Consider the following 15,307-nt stretch of genomic DNA (forward strand, 5'->3'; position numbering starts at 1 on the left):
ACCATATGTGAACAAAGAAGTCTGGCTATGTTCCAATAAAACTTTATTTATAAAAATAGTGGTAGACCACATTTAACCAACAGTTTGTCAAATACTGGTATAAACGGTATTTGTGGTATCGATATTACATATACTGTGTGTGTATACATAGTCACACACACACATATATAACTTAAATATGATACGATTTTTTTCTAAAGTTCACCTTAGTATATTCTTATGGGCTTGTTGCATGTCTGTATGTTTATGTTAAACAACATTGTGAACACACTGAAATATACCTTGGAGAAATGTATCTGAGTTAATATAAGGAAGATGTTTTTCACAATGGACAAGTTCCTTTATTATCACTGAATAATTTGCCAAATACAAATATTTTTATAATACTCTGAAGATGTAAAGGTGCCCCACATTGGTAATGATAATAAAAAGTAATTAATAATCATAGCCATAATTTTAGGTACATACTATATGCTAGATGCTGAATTATGACTTTGATGTACATTATATAAATAAATGCTAACACCTACAGTGTAAATAGGTATTGTCTCAGTTTTACAAATGGAAAACATTAGTTTGCCTAGTAGCTACCCAGACCATGTAAGAATTGATGCACGAGGCAATTCTGTTTTCTATTCATACAGTATTTTGCAGCTCTAAAATGATTGTCTTATTCCTTAGACACAAATTTACTCACTCTTCTCTCTCACTCCATTATTCCATTTCACATATGAAGAAACTGCAGCTGAGAGCAGTAAAGTGATTTGTCCAAGATTCCTCAGTTAGTGAAAAGAAAAGGTGGGACTTCAAGTTTACTGCCAACTTTTAAAGGTAATGGCAATAGTCAAGTGCAATGAATGAGGCCGGGCACGTGGCTCATGCTTTTAATCCTAGCACTTTGGGAGGCTGAGATGGGCTTGAGCTCAGGAGTTCCAGACCAGCCTGGGCAACATGGTGAAACCATATCTCTACAAAAAATACAAAATATTAGCCGGGCGTGGTGGCGCCTGCCTGTAGTCCCAGCTACTTGGAGTACAGAGTTGGGAGGATCACCTGAGCACAGGAGGTGGAGGTTGCAAGTGAGCCAAGATCGTGCCACTGCACTCCAGCCTGGGTCTAAAAAAAGAAAAAAAATTAATGGGAATTTTTCATTTAATATCAAAAATACAAGGTTTGCTGGCTAGCTTAATTTTACATATCTAATGTTACAGAAAGTGTTTTTTGTTTTTTTTGTTTTTTTAAATGGAGTCTTGCTCTGTTGCCCAGGCTGGAGTGCAGTGGCACCATCTTGACTCACTGCAATCTCTGCCTCCCAGGTTCAAGCTATTCTCCTGCCTCAGCTTCCTGAGCAGCTGGGATTACAGGCACCTGCCACCACATCTGGCTAATTTTTGTATTTTTTTTTAGGTGGAGATGGGGGGTTCACCATGTTGGCCAGGCAGGTCTTGAACTCCTGACCTCAAGTGATCCGCCCGCCTCATCCTCCCAAAGTGCTGGGATTACAGGCATGAGCCACCGTGCCCAGCCTAATGTTATAGAAAGTTTTAAAATGTGCAAACATACAGGAAAAAAATCACACTCCTTCAAATTTTAATAATTCTTCGGAAGTCACAGCACCAACCTAAAAGACTAAATACAAAAGGGAAATATCCCCAAGGTCTTTTTAATGTTCCTACTGTATTTATTTCCTCTTTTTTGTTCAAGCAGCTAATCTCTTGATTGATTCCTCTTTTAGAAGTAACTCAGCCTCTTGGCCTGACTTTAGACACTGGCCCCTATACCCTGGTCTGAGTGTCAGTTTTTAGTCTTTATTGTCTCCTCTGAGGACCTCCCTCCCCTTCTGCCTGTGGCAGCATAATGACCCCAGGCCAACTTAAACTTGGGTCTCTGCTCTTTGTAGCTAAGCAGCCCTTGGCTAAGCCATATTTCCCAACTGTTAGCATGCTGCCCCTTAAGACAGTGTCTTTAGAAAATACCAACAGAGAAAGAAACATCACCATGTTAAAGAAGTTGGAATATTGACTTTGTTTAGTCTTTCTCTGTCTAGGGATCAAGTCAGTCATTACCGTGATATTCGTTGTACTATTGTTAATTCAAATATATGCAAAATCATTTACTTAAAATTGTTAGAGCTCATATGATACAATGAATGAACTAATGCATTATTATTTAGTAGAAAATAAATATTTCCATAAGAATTTCAAGATGTTTAGCTACTAACTGTAATACTGCATGAAGAAACACAAAAATATTATACAGTCTTGAACTTTAACTAATATTTACAATTACATTTAACAGTATTTGTAAAATTTTTATGTTTCACATATATTAAAGAATAAATTCAACTTTGTTTGTATTTTTCCCCTGAAATAGCTTTCTTTTTGTCAGATGTTCAATGATTATTGCAACATAGTCGTCATTTTTGGTTTTGCAAACTGGACTTTTCTATATATATATTCCAACTCTAGTTTAACCTGAAGCTATACTAAAGAATAACTTTTCCTGCTGTATGTAATGTTCTGTTTCTGTAAAATACCAGTTGGTACCCAGGCCTCTAACTGCCTACCTCAAAGTGACTTATAATTTTCTAAAAATCACACCTGCTAAAATAATCAGGAGACCAAAACAAAATAAACACATTTGCCACTCTTTGTCGATATTATTGAATCCTTAATATAGGCCCTGAAAAATCTTTAGTAAATATGCTTTCCTTAAAGTTAGATACTAAGTTTAGAAGTTTAGAGGAACAAAACGCACCCTCCCCCATCCCCTTTTGTTAATAGAGGGCTTTTGGTTTTGGTTTTGTTTCTTTCCTTTGTTGACTCATGTTATTTATTTGCATTTTTTATATAGTACCTTTAAATATCTTAGTTTTAGTATATGTTATTTTCTCACTTCCTCAAATTTTAAATCACAAGTATCCTTTTTGTATTATTTCATTTGTAAACAAACTCTTACTCCCTACTTTGATTTCTTTCAAAGTGAAATAAGTCATTGTCCAAGTCTATTTAGGGTTGTTATTAAGAAATACCTGAGACCGAATAATCTGAAAGAAAACAGCTTTATGTGGGTCATGATTTTCATGGCTGGGAAAGTTCAAGGTTGAGCATCTGCATCCGGTAAGGGCCACAGGCTGCTTCCACTCATAGCAGAAAGTGAAGGGGAGCCCATGTGTGCAGAGATCACATGGTGAGAGAGGAAGCAAGAGAGAGGAGGGAGGTGCCACACTCTTTTTAACAATCAGCTCTTGAGGAAACTAATAGAATGACAGCATGCTGCTCATTACCACTACTATAGCATCAAGCCATTCATAAGGGATCTGCTCCCATGACCCAAACACTCCCATTAGGCATCACTTCTACCACTGCGGATCAAATTTCAACATGAGATTTGGAGGGGACAAAGATCCAAACTACAGCAGTAATGGCATCTAATATTTAATTTAAAAGCATATTGAACTATATTGAATAACATTTAATTGTTTTTTCACTCTCCTTCCAGAGAGAAACACATACTGCTTGAACCAATTCACACAAAAATCAAGCCCTGAAAACATATACTAGTTATCTAAGCATTTATTCCCTATTTTATTAATTTATTTTTCAATAAATATCTCTTGAATAATTACTGCATGCAAGGCACTGTGCTAAACATTGATTATGCCATGGTGGATAAAAGAAACATGACACCCTCCTCTCAGAGTTTAAAAACCAGTGAGAAAGACAAAGAACAATCAAGGTAACAAATAAATACAGATTTTCAAATTGCAAAAATCTTCATAGAAGAAATTGTCAGGGTACAGGAACAGAAAAGAACGGTGGGCCTTACACAGGTGGGGTATTGGAAGATTACACTGACGAGGTATCACTTTGACTGAAACTGGGAAGATGAGAAGAGGTTACTTCTTGAAAATAGGAAGTAAAAGATCTTCAGAAAAAGAAACATGCCTATATAAATAGATGTTCCCAATGCGGAAGATAGCTGGGCATATCTGGAACATTAAAGGTGGCCCAATTGGCTCAAATTGTGATTTGAGAGAAAAAAATTACACACACACATAAATTAGATAGATAGATAATGCTAAAGCAGGTATGTTTAGGTGCTAACATTTGATAGATCTGCATGAAAAGTGTAGGGGGATTCTATGTCCTTTTATTAAGTCTGAAATTTTTTCAAAAAGTTTTTTTAATGTTTCCCACTGGGCGCAGTGGCTCACTCCTGTAATCCCAACACTTTGAGAGGATAAGGCGGACAGATCACTCGAACCCAGAAGTTTAAGACCAGCCTTGTCAACATGGCAAAAATCTATCTCTACTAAAAATGCAAAAATTAGCCAGGCGTGGTGGCACACACCTGTAGTCCCAGCTACACTGGATGCTGAAGCAAGAGAATCACTTGAACCCAGGAGGCAGAAGTTGCAATGAGCCGAAATCGCACCACTGCACTTTCAGCCTGGGTGAGGAAGGGAGACCCTGTCTCATAAAGAAAAAAAATAATGTTTTACAAAAAGGATTATGAAAGCAATGAACCAATATCCCTATAAATATAGACACAAAAATTATCACCAAAATACTAGCAAGCTATATTCAACAAAATATAAAAGTCCATCATGACCAAGGTGGATTTATTCTAGGAATATAAGGTTGGTGGTTTAGGCTACAAAAATCAATCAAGGTAATATACCATATTAGTAGAAAAATAGAAAATAAAAAACATTATTTTCTCAATAGACTGTTGCAGGAAGTCAGGGACCCCAAACAGAGGGACCAGCTGAAGCAGAGGCAGAGGAACATAAACTGTGAAGATTTCATGGACGTTTATCAGTTCCCAAATAACACTTTCACAATTTCTTACATCTGTCTTACTTTCATCTCTTAATCCTGTTACCTTCGTAAACTGAGGATGTACATCACCTTAGGGCCACTATGATAATTGTCTTAACTGTACAAATTGATTGTAAAACATGTGTGTTTGAACAATATGAAATCAGTGCACCTTGAAAAAGAACAGAATAACAGCAATTTTCAGGGAACAAGGGAAGACAACCATAAGGTCTGACTGCCTGCGGGGTCAAGCAAAATAAAGCCATATTTTTCTTCTTGCAGAGAGCCTATAAATGGACATACAAGTAGAGAAGAGATCACTAAATTCTTTTCCTAGCAAGGAATATTAATAATTAATACCCTGGGGAAGGAATGCATTCCTGGGAAGAGGTCTATAAATGGCCACTCTGGGAGTGTCCATCCTATGTGGTTGCGATAAGGACTGAAATACGCCCGGTCTCCTGCAGTACCCTCAGGCTTACTAGGGTGGGGAAAAACCCCACCCTGGTAAATTTGAGGTCAGACTGGTTCTCTGCTCTCGAACCCTGTTTTCTGTTGTTAAAGATGTCTATCAAGACGATACATGCACTGCTGAACATAGATCCTTATCAATAATTTTGCTTTTGCCCCTTGCCTTGTGATCTTTGTTGGACCCTAATCAGGAGTTTCTGATTTTGCCCTTAGAAGCATGTGATCTTTGTTCTCCTTTTTGCCCTTTGAAGCATGTGATCTTTGTGACCTACTCCCAGTTCTTGCACCCGCTCCCCTTTTGAAATCCTTAATAAAACTTGCTGGCTTTAAGGCTCAGGTGGGCATCACAGTCCTACTGATATGTGATGTCACTTCCAGAGGCCCAGCTGTAAAATTCCTCTCTTTGTACTCTTTCAATTTATTTCTCAGCTGGTCGACACCTACAGAAAATAGAAAGAACCTATGCTGAAATATTGGGGGTGGGTTCCCCTGATAATAGACAGAAAAAGCAGTTGAGCTGGGTGCAGTGGCTCATGCTTATAATCCTAGCCCTTTGAGAGGCCAAAGTCAGTACACAGCTTGAGCCCAGGAGTTCATGACCAGCCTGGGCAACCACGGCAACACCCTGTCTCTACAAAAAATACAAAAATTAACCAGATGTGGGGGCATGTGCCTAAAGTTCGAAGTTTACTCAGGCACTGAAGCTGCAGTGAGTCATAATCAAGCCACTGCACTTCAACCTAGGTGACAGAACAAGACCCTGTCTCGAGAAAAAAAAAGAAACCACAGCTGAAAAAAATCCAACACACTTTCATGATAAAAACACTTTTAAAAATTAGAAATAAAAAGGAATGTTCTCAGTCTGATTAGGGGTATCTGTGGAAAACCACAGCTAACATGCTTAATGAAGGAAAACTGAGTGCCATTTCTCTAAGAACAGGAACAAGATAAGGATGTCTGCACTCACCACTTGAATCCACATTGCTCTTGAGGTTTTAGGAAAGCAACTGCGCAAGAAAAAAGATTGAAAAAGAAGATAGGAAATTATCTTTATTTGCAAGCTACCTATATTTGTACATAGAAAACTCTAAGGAATGAGATTTTAAAACTTGTAGAACTAACAAATGAGTTCAAAAACTTGCCAGGATACAAGGTCAATATACAAAAATCAATTGTATTTCTATCTACAAGTAATGAACAATCTGAAAATGAAATTAAGAAATGATCCCATCTTTATTAGCAGCAAATAAAATACCTAGGAAAATTTTAGCCGAATAAATCACAGGATCACAGGCCTTCTACACTGAACACTGCAAATATTGTTGAAAGAAACTAAAGAATCTAAATAAATAGAAAGACATTCCATATTCATGAATCAGAAAACTTAAATTGTTAAGATAGCAATACTCCCCAAATCTACAAATTCAACAAAATATCTATCAAAATTCCAACTGTTTTTTCAATTCAAAAATTGACAGGCTGTCACTAAAATTTATATGGGAATGCAAGGGATCAAGAATAGCCAAAAGAATACTGAAAAATAAAAAGTTGGAAGACACACTTCCTGATTTCCAAACCTACTATTAGGTTGACGCAAAAGTAACTGCGGGTTTTACAATTGAAAATAATGGGGCCGGGCGCGGTGGCTCAAGCCTGTAATCCCAGCACTTTGGGAGGCCGAGAAGGGCGGATCACGAGGTCAGGAGATTGAGACCATCCTGGCAAACACGGTGAAACCCCGTCTCTACTAAAAATACAAAAACTAGCCGGGCGAGATGGTGGGCGCCTGTAGTCCCAGCTACTCGGGAGGCTGAGGCAGGAGAATGGCGTAAACCCGGGAGGCGGAGCTTGCAGTGAGCTGAGATCTGGCCACTGCACTCCAGTCTGGGCGACAGAGCGAGACTCCGCCTCAAAAAAAAAAAAAAAAGAAAATAATGGCAAAAACTGCAATTACTTTTGGACAATATAAAGCTACAGTAATTAAGATGGTGCAAAACTGACAAAGAAATAGACATATAAATCAATGGAATAGAATTAGGAGTCCATACATAAACTCTCACATTTATTGTCAATTGATTTCTGACAAGGATATAAAAACAATTCAGTGGAAAAAGAATAGTATTTTCAAAAATGGTGTTCAGACGATGTGAAAAAGAGTAAGTCTGGACATCTCTGCCTCACAATATATACAAACATTAATGCAAAATGGCTAACAGATCTAAGTGTAAGAGGTAAAATTATAAAACACCAAAAGGAAAACATAGGAGTAAATCTTTGAGACACCGGATTAGGCAATAGCTGATTTCTTAGATAAAACACCAAAAGCACATGAAACAAAAAAAAATAGATAAATTAAGCTTCATTAAGATGTAGAACTTTTGCGCATACAAAACTGAAAAAAGGAACTCCTGGCCAGTTACACTGGCTCATACTGTAATCCCAACATTTTGGGAGGCTAAGGCAGAAGGATCACTTGAGCTCAGGAGTTTGAGACCAGCCTGGGCAACACAGTGAGATCTTGTCTCTATTTTTTTTTTAATTAAAAAAATGTAAAAAAGAGAAGAAAAGAATAGAAGTCCTTGTCAGAGCAATCAGGCAAGATAAAGAAATAAAAGGCACTCATGCCAGGTGTGGTGGCTCACGCATGTAATCCCAGCACTTTGGGATGCCAAGGCAGATGGATTACCTGAGGTCTGGAGTTCGAGACCAGCCTGGTCAACATGGTGAAACCCCATCTGTACCAAAAAAGTACAAAAGTAACCAGGCATGGTGGTGGATGCCTGTAATCCCAGCTACTTGGGAGGCTGAAGTAGGAGAATCTCTTGAACCTGGGGGTCGGAGATTGCAGTGAGCCAAGATCATGCCATTGCACTGCAGCCTGGGCAACAAGAGTGAAACTCCATCTCAAAAAACAAAAAACAAAAAGCATCCAAATAGGAACACAGGAAGTCAAACAATATGATATTATACCTAGAAAACCTGATGGTCTCTGCCCACAGGCTTCTAGATCTTGTGACCGACTTCAGTAAAGTTTTAAGATACAAAATTGACGTACAAAAATCAGTAGCATTTCTGTACACCAATCAATAACATCCAAATTGAGAGCCAAATCAAGAATGCAATCCCTGGCCAGGCGTGGAGCCTCATGCCTATAATCCCAGCACGTTGTGAGACCGAGGCGGGTGGATCACCTGAGGTCAGGAGTTAGAGACCAGCCTGGCCAACATGATGAAACCCCATCTCTACTAAAAACACAAAAAAATTAGCTGGGCATGGTAGTCTGCCTGTAATCCCAGCTGCTCAGGAGGCTGAAGCAAAAGAATCACTTGAACCCAGGAGTCGGAGTTTGCAGTGAGCTGAGACTGCACCACTGCACTTCAGCTTGTGTGACAGAGTGGGATTCCATCTCAAAAAAACAAAAAAAGAATGCAATCCCATTCACAGTAGCCACAAAAGAATAAAACATCTAGCAATACTGCTAACCAGAGAGGTGAAAGATCTCTACAATGAAAATTACAAAACACTGCTTAAAGAAATCAGAAATTACCCAAGCAAATCGAAAAACAATCCATACTCATGGATAGGAGAATCACTATTGTTAAAATGGCCATACTGACCAAAGCTATTTACAGATTCAATGCTATTCTTATCAAACTACCAATGACATGTTCACAGAATTGGGGGAAAAAATTCTAACATTCATTTGTGACCAAAAAAGAGCCTGAATAGCCAAAGCAATCCTAAGAAAAAAGAACAAAGCCAGAGGCATCACACTACTCAACTTCAAACTATACTACAAGGCTACAGTAACTAAAACAGCATGGTAGTGGTACAAAAATAAACACATAGACCAAAGGAACAGACTAGAAACCCCAGAAATAAGGCCACACACCTAAAACTATCTGATCTTGAACAAAGCCAACAAAAGAAATTGGGAAAGGACTCCCTATTTAATGAATGCCGCTGGGATAAATGGCTAAGAATATGCAGAAGATTGAAACTGGACCCCTACCTTTCACCATATAAAAAATCAACTCAAACTGGATTAAAGACTTAAATGCAAAACCTAAAACTATAAAGATCCTAGGAGAAAAGGGAATGCTTATATACCACTGGTGGGAATGTAAATTAGTTCAGCCACTGTGGAAAACAGTCTGGGGATTTTTCAAAGAACTTAAAATAGAAGTACCATTAGACCCAGCAACTCCATTATTGGGTATATACCCAAAGGAATATAAATTGTTCTACCATAAAGACACATGCATGTATATATTCATTGCAGCATTACTCACAATAGCAAAGACATGGAATCCACCTAGATGCCCATCAACAGTGAACTAGATAAAGCAAATGTGGTACATATACACCATGGAATACTATGCAGCTATAAAAATTAGATCATGGCTTTCTGGGCAACTTAGACGGAGATGGAGGCTGTAATCCTAAGTGAATAATTGCAGGAATAGAAAACAAAATACCACATATTCTCATTTATGAGTACAATGCAAACACTAAGTACACATGGGCACAAAGAAGTGAACAATAGACACTAGGACCTATTTGAGGGTGCAGTGTGGGAGGAGGCAGAAGACTGAAAAACCAATTATCGGGAATTATGCTGATTACCTGGGTGACAAAATTATCTGCACACTAAACCCCCATGACACACAAATTACCCATGTAATAGACCTGCATATGTACCCCCTTGAACTTAAAATAAAAGATGAGACAGAAAAAAAAATTGAAAAGACAACCCACAGAACCAAAGAACATACTTCTAAATCATATATCTGATAATGCAATCATCTAGAATAAATAAAAATGGAACTCAATAATAACAAAATAAATAACTCAATTTAAAAATTGAGCAAGGGATTAAATAAACATTTCTCCAAAGAACATACATAACTGGCCAATAAACACATGAAAAGATGCTCACTATCATGAGTCATTAGATAAATGCAAATCAAAACCACAGTGGGATTACATTTCCATCTCACTAGGATGACTATTTAAAAAAAAGAGAGAGAAATAATAACAAGCATTGTAGAGAATGTAGAAAATTAGAATCCTCACATATTGCTGTTGAGACTGTAAAACAGCAAAGCCACTTTGGAAAACAATTTGGAAATTTTTCAGATGTTAAACGTAAAGTAACCATATGACCAGCAAATCCACTCCTAAGAGATGAAAACTCCCAAGAGAAATGAAAGCATTTGTCCACATAGAGACTTATGCATGAACAATCACAGAAGCATTATTCATAATAGCCAAAATGCAGAAACAATCTATCCATCAGCAGGTGAACAGGCAAACAAAATGTCATACATCCATACAGTGGAATATTATTTGGCCATAAAAAATGAAGTATTGAAGGAGGTTCCAAGATGGCCGAATAGGAACAGCTCCAGTCTACAGCTCCCAGCGTGAGTGACGCAGAAGACAGGTGATTTCTGCATTCCCAACTAAGGTACTGGGTTCATCTCACTGGGGCTTGTCAGACAGTGGGTGCAGCCCACGGAGGATAAGCCAAAGCAGGGCAAGGCATCGCCTCACCCAGGAAGCACAAGGGGTTGGGCAATTCCCAATCCTAGCCAAAGGAAGCCATGACAGATGGTACCTGGAAAATCGGGACACTCCCATCCTAATACTGCACTTTTCCAAAGGTCATAGCAAATGGCACAGCAGGAAATTATATCCTGTGCCTGGCTCAGAGGGTCCCACGCCCACAGAGCCTCGCTCACTGCTAGCACAACAGTCTGAGATCGAACTGCAAGGCGGCAACGAGGCTGCAGGAAGGGACTCCACCATTGCTGAGGCTCGAGTAGGTAAACAAAGCAGCCGGGAAGCTCAAACTGGGTGGAGTCCACCGCAGCTCAAGGAGGTCTGCCTGCCTCTGTAGACTCCACCTCTGGGGACAGGGCATAGCTGAACAAAGGCAGCAGAAACTTCTGCAGACTTAAACGTCCCTGACAGCTTTGAAGAGAGTAGTGTTTCTCCCAACATGGAGTCTGAGATCTGAGAATCGACAGACCGCCTCCTCAAGTGGGTCCCTGACTCCTGAGTAGCCTAACTGGGAGACACCTGCCAGTAAGGACCGACTGACATCTCATACACCTGGGTGTCCCTTTGAGGTGAAGCTTACAGAAGAAGAATGAGGCAGCAACATTTGCCATTCTATAATATTTGCTGTTCTGCAGCCTCCACTGGTGATGCCCAGACAAACAGGGTATGGAGTGGACCTCCAGCAAACTCCAACAGACCTGCAGCTGAGGGTCCTCACTGTTAGAAGGAAAACTAACAAACACAAAGAACATCCACACCAAAACCCCATCTATATGTCACCATCATCAAAGACCAAAGATAGATAAAACCACAAAGATGGGGGAGAAACCAGAGCAGAAAAGCTGAAAATTCTGAAAACCAGAGCACCTCTTCTCCTCCAAAGGAATGCAGCTTCTCACCAGCAATGGAACAAAGCTGGATGGAGAATGACTTTGATGAGTTGAGAGAAGAAGGCTTCAGACAATCAGTAATAACGAACTTCTTTGAGCTAAAGGAGGATGTTAGAATCCATCGTAAAGAAGCTAAAAACCTTGAAAAAAGACTAGATGAATGGCTAACTAGAATAAACAGTATAGAGAAGACCTTAAATGACCTGATGGAGCTTAAAACCATGGCACGAGAACTACGTGATGCATGCACAAGCTTCAGCAGCAGATTCGATCAAGTGGAAGAAAGGATATCAGTGACTGAAGATCAAATTAATGAAATGAAGTGAGAAGAGAAATTTACAGAAAAAAGAGTAAAAAGAAATGAACAAAGCCTCCAAGAAATACGGAATTATGTGAAAAGACCAAATCTACATCTGATTGGTGTACCTGAAAGTGATGGGGAGAATGCAACCAAGTTGGAAAACACTCTGCAGGATATCATCCAGGAGAAATTCCCCAACCTAGCAAGGCAGGACAACATTCAAATTCAGGAAATACACAGAACACCACAAAGATACTCCTCGAGAGGAGCAACGCCAAGACATATACTTGTCAGATTCACCAAAGTTGAAATGAAGGAAAAAATGTTAAGGGCAGAAAGAGAGAAAGGTCAGGTTACCCACAAAGGGCAGCCCATCAGATTAACAGCGGATCTCTTGGCAGAAATTCTGCAAGCCAGAAGAGAGTGAGGGGCAACATTCAACATTCTTAAAGAAAAGAATTTTCAACCCAGAATTTCATATCCAGCCAAACCAAGCTTCATAAGTGAAGGAGAAATAAAATTCCTTACAGACAAACAAATGCTGAGGGATTTTGTCACCAACAAGCCTGCCCCACAAAAGCTCCTGAAGGAAGCACTAAACATGGAAAGGAACGACCGGTACCAGCCACTGCAAAAACATGCCAAATTGTAAAGACCATCAATGCTAGGAAGAAACTGCATCAACTAATGAGCAAAATAACCAGCTAACATCATAATGACAGGATCAAATTCACACATAACAATATTAAACTTAAATGTAAATGGGCTAAATGTTCCAATTAAAAGACACAGACTGGCAAATTGGATAAAGAATCAAGACCCATCAGTATGCTGTATTCAGAAGACCATCTCACGTGCACAGACACATATAGGCTCAAAATAAAGGGATAGAAGAAGATCTATCAAGCAAATGGAAAACAAAACAAAAAAAAAAGCAGGCATTGCAATCCTAGTCTCTGAAAAAACAGACTTTGAACCAACAAAGATCAAAAGAGACAAAGAAGGCCATTACATAATGGTAAAGGGATCAATTCAAAAAGAAGAACTAACTATCCTAAATATATATGCATCCAATACAGGAACATCAGATTCATAAAGCAAGTCGTTAGAGACCTACAAAGAGACGTAGACTCCCACACAATAATAATGGGAGACTTTAACATCCCACTGTCAACAGTAGACAGATCAAAGAGACTGAAAGTTAACAAGGATATCCAGGAATTGAACTCAGCTCTGCACCAAGCAGACCTAATACACATCTACAGAACTCTCCACCCCAAATCAACAATACATTCTTCTCAGCACCACATCGCACTTATTCCAAAATTGACCACATAGTTGGAAGTAAAGCACTCCTCAGCAAATGTAAAAGAACAGAAATTATAACAAACTGTCTATCAGACCACAGTGCAATCAAACTAGAACTCAGGATTAAGAAACTCAATCAAAACTGCTCAACCACATGGAAACTGAACAACTGGCTCCTGAATGACTACTGGGTACATAACGAAATGAAGGCAGAAACAAAGATGTTCTTTGAAACCAATGAAGACAAAGACACAACGTACCAGAATCTCTGGGAAACATTTAAAGCAGTGTGTAGAGGGAAATTTAGAGCACTAAATGCCCACAAGAGAAAGCTGGAAAGATCTAAAATTGACAACCTAACATCACAATTAAAAGAACTAGAGAAGCAAGAGCAAACACATTCAAAAGCTAGCAGAAGGCAAGAAATAACTAAGATCGGAGCAGAACTGAAGGAGATAGAGATGCAAAAAACCCTTCAAAAAAATCAATGAATCCAGCAGCTGGTAGCCTGAAAAGATCAACAAAATTGATAGACTGCTAGCAAGACTAATAAAGAAGAAAAGAGACTAGAATGAAATAGATGCAATAAAAAATGATAAAGGGGATATCACCACCAATCCCACAGAAACACAAACCACCATCAGAGAATACTATAAACACCTCTACACAAATAAACTAGAAAACCTAGAAGAAATGAATAAATTCCTGGACCCATACACCCTCCCAAGACTAAACCAAGAAGAAGCTGAATCCCTGAATAGACCAATAACAGGCTCTGAAATTGAGGCAGTAATTAATAGCCTACCAAACAGAAAAAGTCCAGGATCAGACGGATTCACAGCCGAATTCTACTAGAGGTACAAAGAGGAGCTGGTACCATTCCTTCTGAAATTATTCCAATCAATAGAAAAAGAGGTAATCCTCCTGAACTCATTTTATGAGGCCAGCATCATGCTGGTACCAAAGCCTGGTAGAGGCACAAATAAAAGATAATTTAAGACCCATATCCGTGATTCCGTGATGAACATCGATGCAAAAATTCTCAATAAAATACTGGCAAACCGAAACCAGCAGCACATCAAAAAAGCTTATCCATCACGATCAATTTGGCTTCATCCCTGAGATGCAAGGCTGGTTCAACACACTCAAATCAATAAACGTAATCCATCATATAAACAGAAGCAAAGACAAACACCACATGATTATCTCAATAGATTGAGAAAAGGGCTTTGACAAAATTCAACAGCCCTTCATGCTAAAAACTCTCAATAAACTAGGCATTGAATGGATGTATCTCAAAATTGTAAGAGCTATTTATGACAAACCCACAGTCAGTATCATACTGAATAGGCAAAAACTGGAAGCATTCCCTTTGAAAACTGGCACAAGACAGGGATGCCCTCTCTCACCACTCCTATTCAACATAGTGTTGGAAATTCTAGCCAGGGCAATCAAGCAGGAGAAAGAAATAAAGAGTATTCAATTAGGAAAAGAGGAAGTCAAATTGTCCCTGTTTGCAGATGACATGATTGTATATTTAGAAAACCCCATCGTCTCAGCCCAAAATCTCCTTAAACTGATAAGCAACTTCAGCAAAGTCTCAGGATACAAAATCAATGTGCAAAAATCACAAATATTCCTGTACACCAATAACAGACAAACAGAGAGCCAAATCATGAATCAACTCCCATTCACAATTGCTTCAAAGAGAATAAAATACCTAGGAATCCAACTGACAAGGGATGTAAAGGACCTCTTCAAGGAGAACTACAAACTGCTGCTCAGTGAAATAAAAGAGGACACAAACAAATGGAAGAATATACCATGCTCAAGGATAGGAAGAATCAATATCGTGAAAATGACCATACTGCCCAAGGTAATTTATAGATTCAATGCCATCCCCATCAAGCTATCAATGACTTTCTTCAGAGAATTGGAAAAAATTACTT

This window comes from Trachypithecus francoisi, unplaced genomic scaffold (genome assembly GCF_009764315.1).
Source record: "Trachypithecus francoisi isolate TF-2019V2 unplaced genomic scaffold, Tfra_2.0 Lachesis_group0, whole genome shotgun sequence".
NCBI lineage: Eukaryota > Metazoa > Chordata > Mammalia > Primates > Cercopithecidae > Trachypithecus > Trachypithecus francoisi.